The sequence below is a fragment of the Lacerta agilis genome, chromosome 7 (genome assembly GCF_009819535.1).
Source record: "Lacerta agilis isolate rLacAgi1 chromosome 7, rLacAgi1.pri, whole genome shotgun sequence".
Taxonomy (NCBI): domain Eukaryota; kingdom Metazoa; phylum Chordata; class Lepidosauria; order Squamata; family Lacertidae; genus Lacerta; species Lacerta agilis.
In genome coordinates this window covers 2,681,929-2,695,617 of record NC_046318.1, presented here as the reverse complement: position 1 = coordinate 2,695,617, position 13,689 = coordinate 2,681,929, and the positions used below count along the sequence as shown (strand labels likewise).

The window sequence follows — 13,689 nt, the reverse complement described above, 5'->3', positions numbered from 1 at the left end:
GGCCGCCCTTGCAAGACGCCCACCCACCCCCCGTCTGGCGGAGGAGGCGGAGCCGGCCGGCGAGCGCCCCACCACCACCCCCCACCCACGACCTCCGGCTCTCGGTTGGGGCTGCCGGGCTGGCCGAGCGCTCGCCACCGCCGCCGCCGCCGCCGAGGAGCCCTGCCCATGGCGCAGCGCCTCGCCCCCGCCGCGCCGCCTCGCGCTCTCCCGGCAGCGGCGCTGGGAGGCGGCGCAGAGTGAGCGGCGAGCGGAGGAGACGCGGGCGGGCGAGGCGAGGCACTGCTCGAGCCGGGCAGCCAGCGGCGCTTGTGGGCTCGCGCTCCTCGCCGGCGCTCCGTGTCGGGCCGAGATGCTGCTGCCGAGCAAGAGCCCCGCTCGCCGGCGGAGGAAGGAGCGGCTGGCGGGCCAACTGGGGCTCGTGGCCTCGCTGCTGTTGCTGCTGCTGCTGCTGCTGTTGGCGGGCGCCCTGGCAGGCCAGCGGGCGGCGCGCCCGGACGTCGCGGCCGGTGAGTGGGCGCTCGGGGGCTCGGGGGCTCCGCGGAGGGCCGGGCCGGGGAGCGCGGCGGGCGGCCAAGAGCGGGATCTTCGCCCGCCAGGGACCGGCGCGCGCGGCGGTGATGGCGAGTCCTCCCAGCGAGAGGCTTCCCCTCGAGAAACGCCCCCGATGTCGCCTTGCCTTTGGCACGACGCGCTCCTTCGGGGAGCCCTTCGCTTGCCCTCCCTGGGCTCGGGGCTTCTGCTCGGATTTGTCCTTCCGCCCGAGAGAGAGCGGCGGTCCCCTTCCGGCTGCGCCTTAAGTTTCCCTGCGCCTCCATTCCCAGAGTGCTCGGAGCGGAGTCCTTTGCCCCACGGCTGTCTCACACGGCTCGGCAGAAGGGGGGCTCCTTCCTTTGCCGGCCATGAAGGGGGGCCGTGGAGGGACAGCCTTCTCCGTGGGGCTGGACAGGCTAGAGGGAAACACGACCCCCGCACCCCGCCGTCCAAGAGGCAAGGTGGCAATCTCAGGGGGACAGATTTTGGGCAGATCGGAACCATGTAGGGCAAAAGCCTCCCCTCCCCAGAAGTTTTTTCCTGCGGAAGCCCCATTGCAGTGGGTGGCAGTAGTGCAATAGCCCCCATTCCTTGCCCCCGTGGCCTGTGCCCCATGTGGATGATACTCGGTGGGAGGAGAGTGTCCATTGGGGTTTCCACCTCCTGAACTGAAATACCTTGAGCTGGTCCTGCCAAGTCTACCTTTCTTCTCACTAGCTAATTGTGAAAAGTAGTGTACAGAAAAGGCAGGATTTGGCTGGGATCACAGTAGTTTCAGTGGCCTTATTAAGCACACCTAAGGCTGTGTTGGACTGCGGCCAGCCTGCATATACCTCCATTCAAACAAGGGCCCAGGCATGTGATTTGATGCATGTTTTTAAGGGGGATACAAATATACATGGGGAAGCAAAGCTGCCTTGTACCGAGTCAGCCAAACAGTCCTTCTAGCTGAGCATTGTTGGCACTGACCGAGGTGGCTTTCCAGGCAGGGATCTTTCCCATTCCTACCTGGGGGGCACCTAATGCTTGCCAGTCTAACAGAGTTTAAAGGTGGGCAAATTAAAAGGGCCTCCAATGCCGATCTTAAAGCGCAAGCAATTTCATGTGGGCACTGGTGGCCCCAAACGATTCAAGGCCTTAAAACTAGCACTTTGAACTGGGGCCAGAAATGCACTGGTGAGAAGTGCCGCTGGCATAGAATAGGCATAATGTGTTCTAATCATTGGTCCCAACAAGCACAAGAAGGGATGCATTTGCACCAGCTGAGATTTCTGAAACGTCTTTAAAGCTGGACCGTTGTAAAGTGCATTCCACCCACAGCTAGCCTGGATGCATGGCTATAGCTGTGCCCACTCTCCAGCCTAAGATGGCAAAAGTCACTCCTGAATGCTGCCTGCAACCCCCTCCCTCCGCAAACTGCAAATGTGGACCTTCAGGTGGAGTGCATTCCCCTCCAGAGCCAGTGACTCCTCTTCATCCAGATCAGCCAGTTTCCCTACCCATAGCACCTCTGCCTAGATTAGGCTTCAGCACATTCACCCTCATCCATCCCAAACCCGCCTCCAGACACCTGTCTCTTCAATAGTGCCACAGCCTCCCTGCAAAAGGTGAAAGAGAGTCTACCCCACAGTCTGCAGTTAATGGAAGCAAACTTTTCTCCTCTATAACTGGCAACCTGTCAGTTTCAGGGGGCCACTTTTCAGAGCTGGTCTCCATTGGTGAATGTGGCTTACAGTTCTGTGTTGTGGCAGCAGCTGGACATTTTCTGGAGTTGCAAATGTTACTGTTTAGCTGCGGTTGCATAACTCTAGTGGAAAGGCTATTCGTTAGATTTCTTTTGTAATCTCCTCTGCTGGATTTTGTGAAGGGAAAGGCTTTTTGCAATGTAACACCTATTTTTGTACAAAGGAAAATCCCTCTGGGTTCAGCTATTGTATATTTCTTCAATACAATGAGAGTCACTGACTCAGTGCACACTTCTGGATTTTTGTAGGAAGATAATGAAATGTTTGACTTTGGGAAAGTGAACTGTTGCATTAGGATACTATCAAACAATGCTGGGCATATGTTAAGAGGATTTTTTATTTTAAAAAAGAAGATATACAATCACTTTGATGGCTGAGGGACCCATGCTTAATTTCAGACACCTTTTGATTCTTCTTTCCAGTCACAACCACAAAATGTATTGAACATGAACTGACTATCTGCCAAATCCTGGCATGCAATCCATACTTGCATTGCAAATTAGGATGTGTAAGGCTAATCTACAACTGCACAAATAATAGCTGCAGTGATATAATAGAGTACTGTATACACTCCATATTGATTTATAAAAGGGTTATTTGTACAAGGAAGGTTCATATACCCCTGTGCATGCAAGAAACATGCAAGGGGGGGCATGTGAGTTAGCCCTTCCTTCTGATGCTGACATGCCTGGTGGCCACATACCCATACAGCCCCTTCTCACATTCATCAGATTGGCAGATGTGGGGGTATAGCTGCCATGTGTGGTGGAGGTAGGGCTAGCCCACAGAGCTCCAACCCCTTTTGTTTGTTCCTTGAATGTAGCAGGTACATGTGCCATCTGAAAACCCTTGACATTACCAGGAAATGAAGCTTGCATTCTGCAAGCACAGATGATGTTTCTATCTACAACCACCCACCCACCCCACTTCCCCCAAATTCAAGCCTGCAACAGCTACATACATAGACTTGCAAAGTTGGAAAGGATCCTGAAGTCATCTAGGCCAATTCCCTGCAATGCAGGAATCTCAACTGAAGCATCCATGACAGGTGGCCATCCAACCTCTGCTTAAAAACCTGCAAGGAAGGAGAGTCCACCACCTTCTGAAGGAGTCCTTTCCACTGCCTACCCAGTGTTAGAAACTGGGATAGAAAAGCTAGGAGCCAAACTGTGGGGATAACCAGCATCTGGGACAGCCAGTAATTCCGGAGTGCCTGCTCCCACTGGCCGTGAAAGGGTCCACTGGTTATGAATCTGAAGGTCGTGAGATTGTTGTTGGGAGTTCTGAAGGTTTCCGAAGGTTTCTGAAGGTTTCCTTGGATTCACGAAGGCTCCTCTGGAGTTATGAAGGCTTGAAGTTCCAAAAAGTAAAGAATAGAAGCGGTGGCCAAAACTAAGAAGGCGGCCAAACAAAACTTTGAAATAAAATGAAATAAGAGACTGCAGTCAATGGTGGAGTTGCAAGTTCCCAGCTACTGCTCTGTGCGTCTTAGTTTTCCTTTCGCTTTATCTCTCTCTTGGCTTGTCTCGCACACTCTACACCCGCTACAGAGAGCAGGGGCTTTTTATTAGTAAACTGAACAACGTCATAACATTATCAATAACCAATCACAACACTGTATCTGGGTGAGTTTCTGGGCGGGAAACTCCTTACTGACTGTTACTGAGGCTGTTTTTGGCGCGCTTTGCCTTAAGCGCGGAGGGATCCAGGCAGCAAATCTCTGCTGGATCCTTTTGCCTTCTGTGCAATGCGCGGAAGGTTACCTTACTGCGGCAAGGTGCAGGAGCACCTGAAAACGTATTCCCACATTTCCACTTTCTTTTTCAAATTGTTTTTTTGTTTTGTTTTATATAAAATAAATAGCACAATAATGAAAATAAATATTCTTTCACAATTTGACATCATAAACATCCAAAGGACCATTAAAGGTAATGACTAGAGTGGTATCCAAGTGGAACCAACAAACCAAAAAACGTTTAGCATAATTAAACAAATATATTCTGCATTTGTAATATACAACATAATCTGTGCCTAAAAAACCAATATATTGCCTGGTATTAAATCATAATTCTTCAATATCCAAAATAAACCTTTTCTTCAGATATCTAAAATAAATATTTCTTCAATAATAGAAGCATTAGGCATTAAATAACCTTTTCCTTCCTGTATCAAATGTACAAAATAAACTTCTCTTCAAAATAGAAGATTAGGCATAAAATAACGAAAAGATTACTTTTCATACTGTATCAGCTTTACAAGCAATAATTAACAAACAAAATCAATAGACAACATAATCAAAAACATTTCTCAGACTTGAATGACCAAAATAAAGAGCATTACCAGTTGCATAGAAGTAAGACAACAAGAGGACCACCATATGGTAAATGTTCACATAGAATGTAATAGGTTCAAAATAAGGAATAAATTGATGTACTTTGCAGGATTGTTCTGAAGATTTGCAAGGTAAAAACTGAAAGGATAGTTGAGAATTGATGTAATATCTATATACTTATTCTGAAGTATATACTTAGAATGAAGTTTATGTAATTTTTTAAGACACTAACTATAATGCCATTGAGACTTGAATGAGGTATCAACTTACACCAAAGAACATGCACATTTGCAGATTTTATTTGGCCCATTCTATCCCAAATCAAAAAAGGACCCAGGTGGCACTGTGCCGATCAGAAGGTTGGCGGTTTGAATCCCTGCAACGAGGTGAGCTCCCGTTGCTCGGTCCCTGCTCCTGCCAACCTAGCAGTTTGAAAGCACGTCAAAGTGCAAGTAGATAAATAGGTACCGCTCCGGCAGGAAAGTAAATAGTGTTTCCGTGCACTGCTCTGGTTCGCCAGAAGCAGCTTAGTCATGTACGCCGGCTCCCTCGGCCAGTAAAGCGAGATCAGCGCTGCAACCCCAGAGTCATCTGCGACTGGACCTAATGGTCAGGGGTCCCTTTGCCTTTACCTTTTTATCCCAAATCAAACTCAACTATATTCAGTCTTCAAAACCTCCATAGCTATTGATTATAACAGCTCCAGCTTTATTTCATTGAAATGAGTCTTCCCTAATGGGTGTCTCAGTTACTATGCGGTGTGTTAGATTCAGACGAACCCCAGATCTCAAGACGAAGCAGGAGGCCTTAGAGATATTTTGAGTTTGTCAGAGGTGATGCAACATCTCTACAAAGTTGGTGTGAGACAAAGAAGGAACCCCAAAGAGCTTAGAGGCACTTCAGAGATCCAGGCATCAAAATAATGCTACAGAGAAGCATCTGCTGAAAGTGATTTATCTTTAAGCTTTACCCTAATGCCATAACACCAGGGTGCAATGATAGTGGAAAGGAGAGCAAACACCAAAGTGGAGTTAGGACATGAAGGAGAAGCTCTGCTGTAGCTCACAGGTGTGTCTTGTAATCAGAGGGAATGATTGGGCCATTGCTCTCCAATCTCAGCAGATTTGTGAGAATGAAAATTTTATCTCTAAGCTTCTGGAAGATGCCAGGTTGGGGAGATGGCGAGAGAGCTCCTTTGTGATTGTGATCAGTGGGAATTATTTTTTACCTAGAAAATGAACCCCTTCTAGTTCTTCTCACCTCAAAATCAACTTTAAAGGTGCCTAACACAAAAGCCCCTGGATTTATTTTTCTGCAGTGTGGCAGGTTTCTTACCCAAAGATACAACTGTGATGTTTTCTGACCAACTGCCCACAAAACCCATGGGGAGATCAAGCATTTTTTATTTATTTTTTGCTTTTTAAAGATAACATTTTTATTAACTTTTTCAAATTTTACATTTCAAATTAGACATCTTTTATTGTACCTTGGAACCCCTTCCAAGGTTCATTTGACTTATCCACCATTCCTGCATATTTTAATATACCCATCTAATTTAGTTTCCCTGTCTTACATCAGTTCAAAATATACTGTTGAATTACTTTAATACTGCTAGCATTTTTAACTGTGCACATTTTTCCAATATACTCGACAAAAAAAATTCCATTCTTCTTTAAATATCTGTTCTTCTTGTTCTGTTATTCTACTTGTTAGACCTGCTAATTCTGCATATTCTTTTATCTGAAGTTGCCAGTCTTCCTTACTAGTGACCTCTCTCACTTTCCATTTTTGGGCTAACAAAATCTAAGCAACTATTGTTGCATACGTGATTAAGTCCTTCTGACTCCTGGGAACCTTAATCCGAACAATTCCTTACAGAAATGCTTCTGGTTTTTTTTTTTTTTTGGGGGGGGGGAGTTATTTTAAATATTTTTGTTCATCTCATTATATATCATTTCCCAATATACTTTCCCTTTTTGCATGTCCACCATATATGGAAAAAGTTCCTTCTATTTCTTTGCATTTCCAACCTAAGTCCAATTCCACATTATACATCTTAACCAATCTAATCAGAGTTAAATACCATCTATGGATCATTTTCATATAATTCTCTTTCAGTGTGTAGCATGCAGTAAATTTCAGATCATTCTTCCAAAGTTTCTCCCAGAGGTTTAAGTCTATATTATATCCTATATCCATTGCCCAGTGGGTCATTGATGCTTTAACCAAATCATCTTTTCCCCCCTGTTCCAATAATAGTTTATACTGTACATTCTGGACAATACTTTTTCCTTGTTCGGCAATAACTCTTTTTCAAATTGTGAGCTTTGGTCCAAAAAGCCATTTTTCTTATCTAATTTTAACATACCATGTAATTAGTGATACTGTAGCCAATCAGTAACTTGGCTCCTTACTTCTTCCAGTGGTTTCAATCTGGTTTCACTCCAACAAATCTTTATAGATCGCTCACTGTCTATCCATGTTTATTCTTTTGATTGTAATTGTTTCATTTGGTGATGAACATGGGGTGTTTTTCTTTTCAACAAATGTTTGTGTTTCTCCAAGACTCTGTACAAATTTCTCCTGATAACCTGGTTCATAAAACTTATGTATTTTAAAGCAATTTCTTTTGCACCCACCTCCAACGGGGTGCTTGCAAGAAACTGCAGCTATCCTTCTGAAAATTGGTAACCTTGCTAGCAAATTTAATCCAATTATGAAAAAAGTATAGATAATTCCTTCTTAGAAGAAAACCCACATTTTACAGATGTCCAGCACAAATGCCCTTGAATCTGTTTGCCTGTAATTTGGCAGGCTTTGTCTCTGAAGGATTCTACTATGCTTTCAAATTTCGCCCTCTTCGGGTGTGGGGAACAAAATAGACTTGGGATTATGAGCTGAATCTGGCAACCTCCAAACTTGTCAGCTCAATTGGGTTGCTTTACAAAGTGCTGAGTTGGAGTCGGTGCCCATGCCTATCAGATCATAAGGTATTGTGGAATGTTTATGTACATTCCAGTTGCTCAAAAGATTTTAAAACTCAACAGTAGTTCCCAAGGCCAAGGGATAAGGCAGTGTGCTGTTGGTAGAAAAGAATGCAGCAGAGAAATGAGTTGTTGTTGTTTAGTCGTTTAGTCGTGTCCGACTCTTCGTGACCCTGTGGACAAGAGCACGCCAGGCACGCCTGTCTTCCACTGCCTCCCGCAGTTTGGTCAGACTCATGTTGGTAGCTTCGAGAACACTGTCCAACCATCTCGTCCTCTGTCGTCCCCTTCTCCTTGTGCCCTCCATCTTTCCCAACATCAGGGTCTTTTACAGGTAGTCTTCTCTTCTCATGAGGTGGCCAAAGTATTGGAGCCTCAGCTTCAGGATCAGTCCTTCCAGTGAGCACTCAGGCCTGATTTCCTTCAGAATGGATAGGTTTGATCTTCTTGCAGTCCATGGGACTCTCAAGAGTCTCTTCCAGCACCATAATTCAAAGGCATCAATTCTTCGGCGATCAGTCTTCTTTATGGTCCAGCTCTCACTTCCATACATCACTACTGGGAAAACCATAGCTTTAACTATACAGACCTTTGTCGGCAAGGTGATGTCCCTGCTTTTTAAGATGCTGTCTGGGTTTGTCATTGCTTTTCTCCCAAGAAGCAGGCATCTTCTAATTTCGTGACTGCTGTCACCACCTGCAGTGATCATGGAACCCAAGAAAGTAAAATTTCTCACTGCTCCATTTCTTCCCCTTCTATTTGCTAGGAGGTGATGGGACCAGTGGCCATGATCTAAGTTTTTTTGATGTTGAGCTTCAGACCATATTTTGTACTCTCCTCTTTCACCCTCATTAAAAGGTTATTTAATTCCTCCTCACTTTCTGCCATCAAGGTTGTGTCATCAGCATATCTGAGGTTGTTGATATTTCTTCCGGCAATCTTAATTCCTGTTTAGGATTCATCCAGTCCAGCCTTTCGCATGAAGAATTCTGCATGAAATTAAATAAGCAGGGAGACAATATACAAACTTGTTATACTCCTTTCCCAATTTTGAACCAATCAGTTATTCCATATCCAGTTCTAACTGTAGCTTCTTGTCCCACATAGAGATTTCTCAGGAGACGGATGAGGTGATCAGGCACTCCCATTTCTTTAAGAAATTGCCATAGTTTGCTGTGGTCGACACAGTCAAAAGCTGTTTGTAGGGAACACAATCACAGTGTTGGTCAGTTGTGTCTGTATATTTCAGTAGTGTGAGCATATTAATATTGCATGTAAGTTGTTTATGTGAATGTAGATGTGAAAAACACATTTACAAATTTCATGTCTCTTCACTTTTGGATTTTTGTGTAAAAAAAATGTGTTAAAGACTAGTCTTCCTGTATGCGTCCTATCTTTCTTTGAAAACGGAGGCAATGATCCAACCAGAGCTAAATTCATCCATATTCCATTGAATTTAGTTGGAGAAATGTAAGCACTTGTTTAATTTTTCCCATTTAAACAAATAAAAGAAAAATGCTTATCTTTGGCTGGGCTTCTTTGATGTTCTTTGCTACATTGTTTTTCCCCTCTCTCAAAGTTATTGTACAAGCCTTTCAGTCTAAGAGAAGAATCTAGGGTTAGAAAAGTCAGGGATAAAATCATGGTTATGAATACACATAGATCACTTGTATCCGTGCAAAGGACTTCCCTTATGAAAGATGTGCGGAGTACTTTCTGTTTTTGTTAGTTACTTACTTTACTACTCCTGAATTGCAGCTATCTCTGGGGAAAGCCATGGAACGGAGTGCATCAACACTACAAAGCCATTTCTAGATAAGGAAGAAATTCATTGATCTTTCGCCAACTATGTAGGGCAACGTTCTCTCTGATCTCCAGGTGGGTTTTCCATGTACTGGCTCCCTGTAGTTTTCCCCCATTTTGATGTCAAAAGATGTTTTAGGAATGAAGCAGAGGAAGGTGAGGATTCTGACCTTAGCTCGTGTTGGTTTTGTCTTTTGATTCTCTGTGCTGTATAGGTTTTGGTAGTTTTGGAGGAACCCTTGTGGCTGTACTTTGCTCAATCTTAGCTTCCAAGGACGAGGTCTTGCAATGGGATTTTAAGATAGGAGAGTTGGCCTAGCTGCCTCCTGCATCTAAAGCCAAGATAATGTAAGGAAAATTCATAAGGTGTCCACTTAAGCAGTTCTCAAACAAAACAAACGGTTGGTACTGGTGGGGTTTGGGCAGCAAGACGGAGGCAGAAGAAGTTCAGCAGTAAGGCAAGAAACTCATAAATGGTGGACATGCGAAAAGTGAAAGTATATTGGGAAATGATATACAATGAGATGAACAATAACATTTAAAACAACTCCCCCCCCAATAAAAAAAACCAGAAGCATTTCCCAGGAATCAGAAGAACTTATTCACGTATGCAACAACCGTTGCTCAGATTTTGTTAGCCCAAAAATGGAAAGTGAGAGAGGTCACTAGTAAGGAAGACTGGCAACTAGAGCTCCATGTGAACAACAGGCAGCAATGAGGGAGGGAGACTAACAACTTTCTAATGAGTAGAATTGTCTAAACGAAGGATGTCTTACTAAAATGTGTTTGGCTTATTTTTAAACTCTTCAAATATTTCATCCTCATATCCCCTGATTGTTACCAAGTTTTTACCCAAAGCCGAACTTTACGTTTGTAACAAGGGAATTGGCCCCAATGGTGGGAATTTCCCTTTTATGTTCTGTGGTCCAAGTTCTGACACCTATCCGCCTGTTGGTATACTTTTTTCTAGGCTAAACTTTACCTGGTCCCATCGGTTGGCTTTGTAAAGTGTCCTATGACCCTTTCTAGTTCTGTAGGGACTGCTCCTCTTACTTCCTGAGTCTTACAAAGATACTGCTGTTGAGTCTTCCCAAGTTAATCATCTTGCCGTGGCAGATCTTCAGCACAAGAGTGGCCTTTTAAAAGCTCCTATTGATGTCAGCCGCTGTTGTGTGCAGGTGAGAGCAGAGTGCAGGGTGGATACCAAAGGTGGACAAGTTACCCCAGAAGGAGCACAATGTGTCCCCCCCCACCAGAGATACTACCCTTCCCTTAACACCCCATACATGGCTTTGACTGGCTGGCCAAACCAATCTAGGAGAAGGAAAACTCTGATCCTTAACCTCTGCTGCATTGTATCTTCAGCAGAAGGAAAGGCTGAGGAGTGAACCCTGCACAAATCCGGGGTGGAGTCCCTGAGATGGTTGGGTGCCTTCTGGCAACTTCTGCAGCCCAGCTGCTGCCAAATGTCTTGATCTGCTTTCCTTTGGACCACATCAGCCAGGCTGAGACAGGGGAGTCTTGTCATATGGGCCGCCCAAGACCTGCGTACACACTGCCTGGGCTTGTGTCCCGGAGAGGTCTCTTCAGTGCTGCTAACACAGTAATTTGATTTCACCCTGGGACGTGCACTCCTTAGTGTTTCGTGACAGATGGATGCCAGCAACAAACGGAAGTCAGTGGGAAGAAAATTGATTGCACCACGTGTGGGTCTGGAGTCAAGGTCTGCTCTTGGCTGGAATGTGGCATGGGTTGAAGGAGTATAGCAGGTGCAGGGACCTGTGGCCCTCCAGGTGTTGTTAGACTACAGCTGCCATCATCCCTGATGCTCAGATAAAATATCTACATCAAGCATAGTAACAATAGTAACCTGTTCCTTTAAATGTTAGCCTGCCTGCAAGTATTTAACCTGGAGAAAGTTTGAGTCCGCATTAGCTATATTGGAATGATGGGAGTCTGAGGCACTTTGAATAGCTTAGCTATGTTTAATATCCTAGTTCTGATTTGATGGTGAGTACATGAATTTCTATTAAGCCTTTTTATTGTATAATTGAACTTATATCTCTAGTAAAGTTGATGGTTTGTATTGTTGTTATCAAAGATAAAGTCCAGACCTTGAAGAAACTGCTGGTGAAACGGGAAGTTTTGAAGCTGGCCACCTGTCGGGAGGACATACCCACATGTTTGAGTGACTTTGTATAACCTTCTCCAACATTGGGAGGATGGACCCATGCGTCTTATAGACCATCTTTAACATTATATTTAACATTATATTGCACTTTGTATCAGCACATTGATATTTTAAAGCATATATAGGCTTTGCCTCTGAGGAAATATCTATGAATGCTTTTTGTATGATGATATTGTCAGTTTAGTTCCATATTGATACATTTCTATCCAGTGATATACACGGATTTGTATTTTATCTGAGGTACAGATACCGTGACTGTCTGTTGTTGTTTCTACTGTGTAAATCATCCCTGATGCAGCTGATCGGAGTTCGAATCCACCATCTGGCAGGCCACAGGCTCCCCACACCCAGAGTATAGGATATGGCATAAGTGTACTTTCCCCCCAATCTGACCACAACTCCACTCCCATCCTGGCCATTCCTTCAACATTTTTTTCACCAGTGGTCCGGCTGTGTTGGCATATCTGGCTACGCTATCAGCATATCTATCATGGGGGTGGCATACCTAGTGTCCTGCTGGCACAGAGGGGCTCTCACCAATCCTAAAGCCCCTAAACCAGCATAACTCCAGAACAGGGATTGTGTGCTTCTAGTCAGCATATTGAATAACATTCCTTTTATGCAGTAAGGTTGTGAATTTTAATTACCAGGGATGCAACTGAGAGATATTGCACAGATTTCCATATTAGGGCACAGAGCAAGCAAATTGGGTTCAGTTGGGAGGAATTTTCACTCACAGCTGTTAGTATCTGTTCTGTGACATGTGTTCGCTAAAAAAGCACACACACATCAAGATTTTAAAGGAATTTGCAATGGAAAATGATGTCTTCATAAAGTATATATTACTTCCTAGCATCACTAAGCGTTATCTGTACGCTACAATAAAGTATTAACAATATTTCTGCACCAAGACGACACAAATCCTGCATAAAGGAATACTGATTTCTTCATACATTAGAATTTAAAAGCTGGACTCTCTGACTGGTAGTGATCCTCCCAGTCTCTCAAGCAGAAATCTTGCATTGTCCTGCAACTGTTGATTCCCGGCACCTGCAACTTATGTAGCTTGACAAATTGAGATGCTCCTAGACCAACTATTGAATCCCAACCTTTTACTTTTGTTAAGCTGACACAACCCTAACATTTACAGTCATTATCTAAAGAGTAAAGATGGTGAAGACAGCAAACCAAGTGGAAGGGAACAAACAAAAGTCAATAGCAACTGATGCAGCAATCTCTTTAAATGTCTTGTAGACTTTTTTGAAACCTAGGAAGTGGATCATAAATGGATAGGACCTGAGAATGTAATTTGGAGAGTACCCTATAACAACCTCATCATTCTTCATCTTTTGTTTATGCAACTTGGAGCAAAAATGCTCCAGCCGAATTTGAAAGGGGTGTGTTGCATGCGTGAGTGACTTCAGCCATGGGGGACTTAAACTGCAGACCTTCTGAGCCAGTGTGGTGTAGTGGTTAAGAGCGGTGGACTCGTAATGTGGTGAACCGGGTTCGCGTCTCCGCTCCTCCACATGCAGCTGCTGGGTGACCTTGGGCTAGTCACACTTCTCTGAAGTCTCTCAGCCCCACTCACCTCACAGAGTGGAGGGGGGGGGGAAGGGAAAGGAGAATGTTAGCCGCTTTGAGATTCCTTCGGGTAGTGATAAAGCAGGATATCAAATCCAAACTCTTCTTCTGCTTCTTCTTCTTCTTCTTCTTCTTCTTCTTCTTCTTCTTCGTGAGGTGAAGATGGGCTACTAACAATACTCCTCAATTGTAACTTCCTTCCTTCTGAAATTTGATAAAGACCCAGTTAAGTAGTTCCTGCAGAACCATCTTACTCAGCAAGCAGTTAGTGGCTGCAGATTAGCAGGATTTTTTTAAATTAAAGATCTATTTAAATATAGTTTACGTGGGTTTTATTATATAGTAAATGTTTTTACTTCAGCCAGCTGGAGTGATTTTCTCTGCAAGTAGACAGTGTGTGTCTCACCCTCAGAGGGAGAAAAATAATTTGTGTTATATTGGAATCTGCCCAAAAAAATCTGCCCCCAAAGTGCAATGGATATCCTTGAAAGGAAACACACACTTGCAGAGCAGCTG

At 44.3% G+C, this 13,689-nt stretch overlaps 1 protein-coding gene across 2 annotated transcripts in view; it reads left to right on the top strand.

The window, feature by feature from the left end:
- Positions 1-444: 444 nt before the first annotated feature.
- Positions 445-13,689, top strand: part of SLC24A3 (solute carrier family 24 member 3) — a 154,032-nt gene continuing 140,787 nt past the window's right edge. For both annotated transcript variants that reach the window (XM_033154133.1, XM_033154132.1), the window contains exon 1: positions 445-509. The gene's annotated coding sequence lies outside the window, so the exon portion shown is untranslated. The remainder of the gene's footprint in view (positions 510-13,689) is intronic.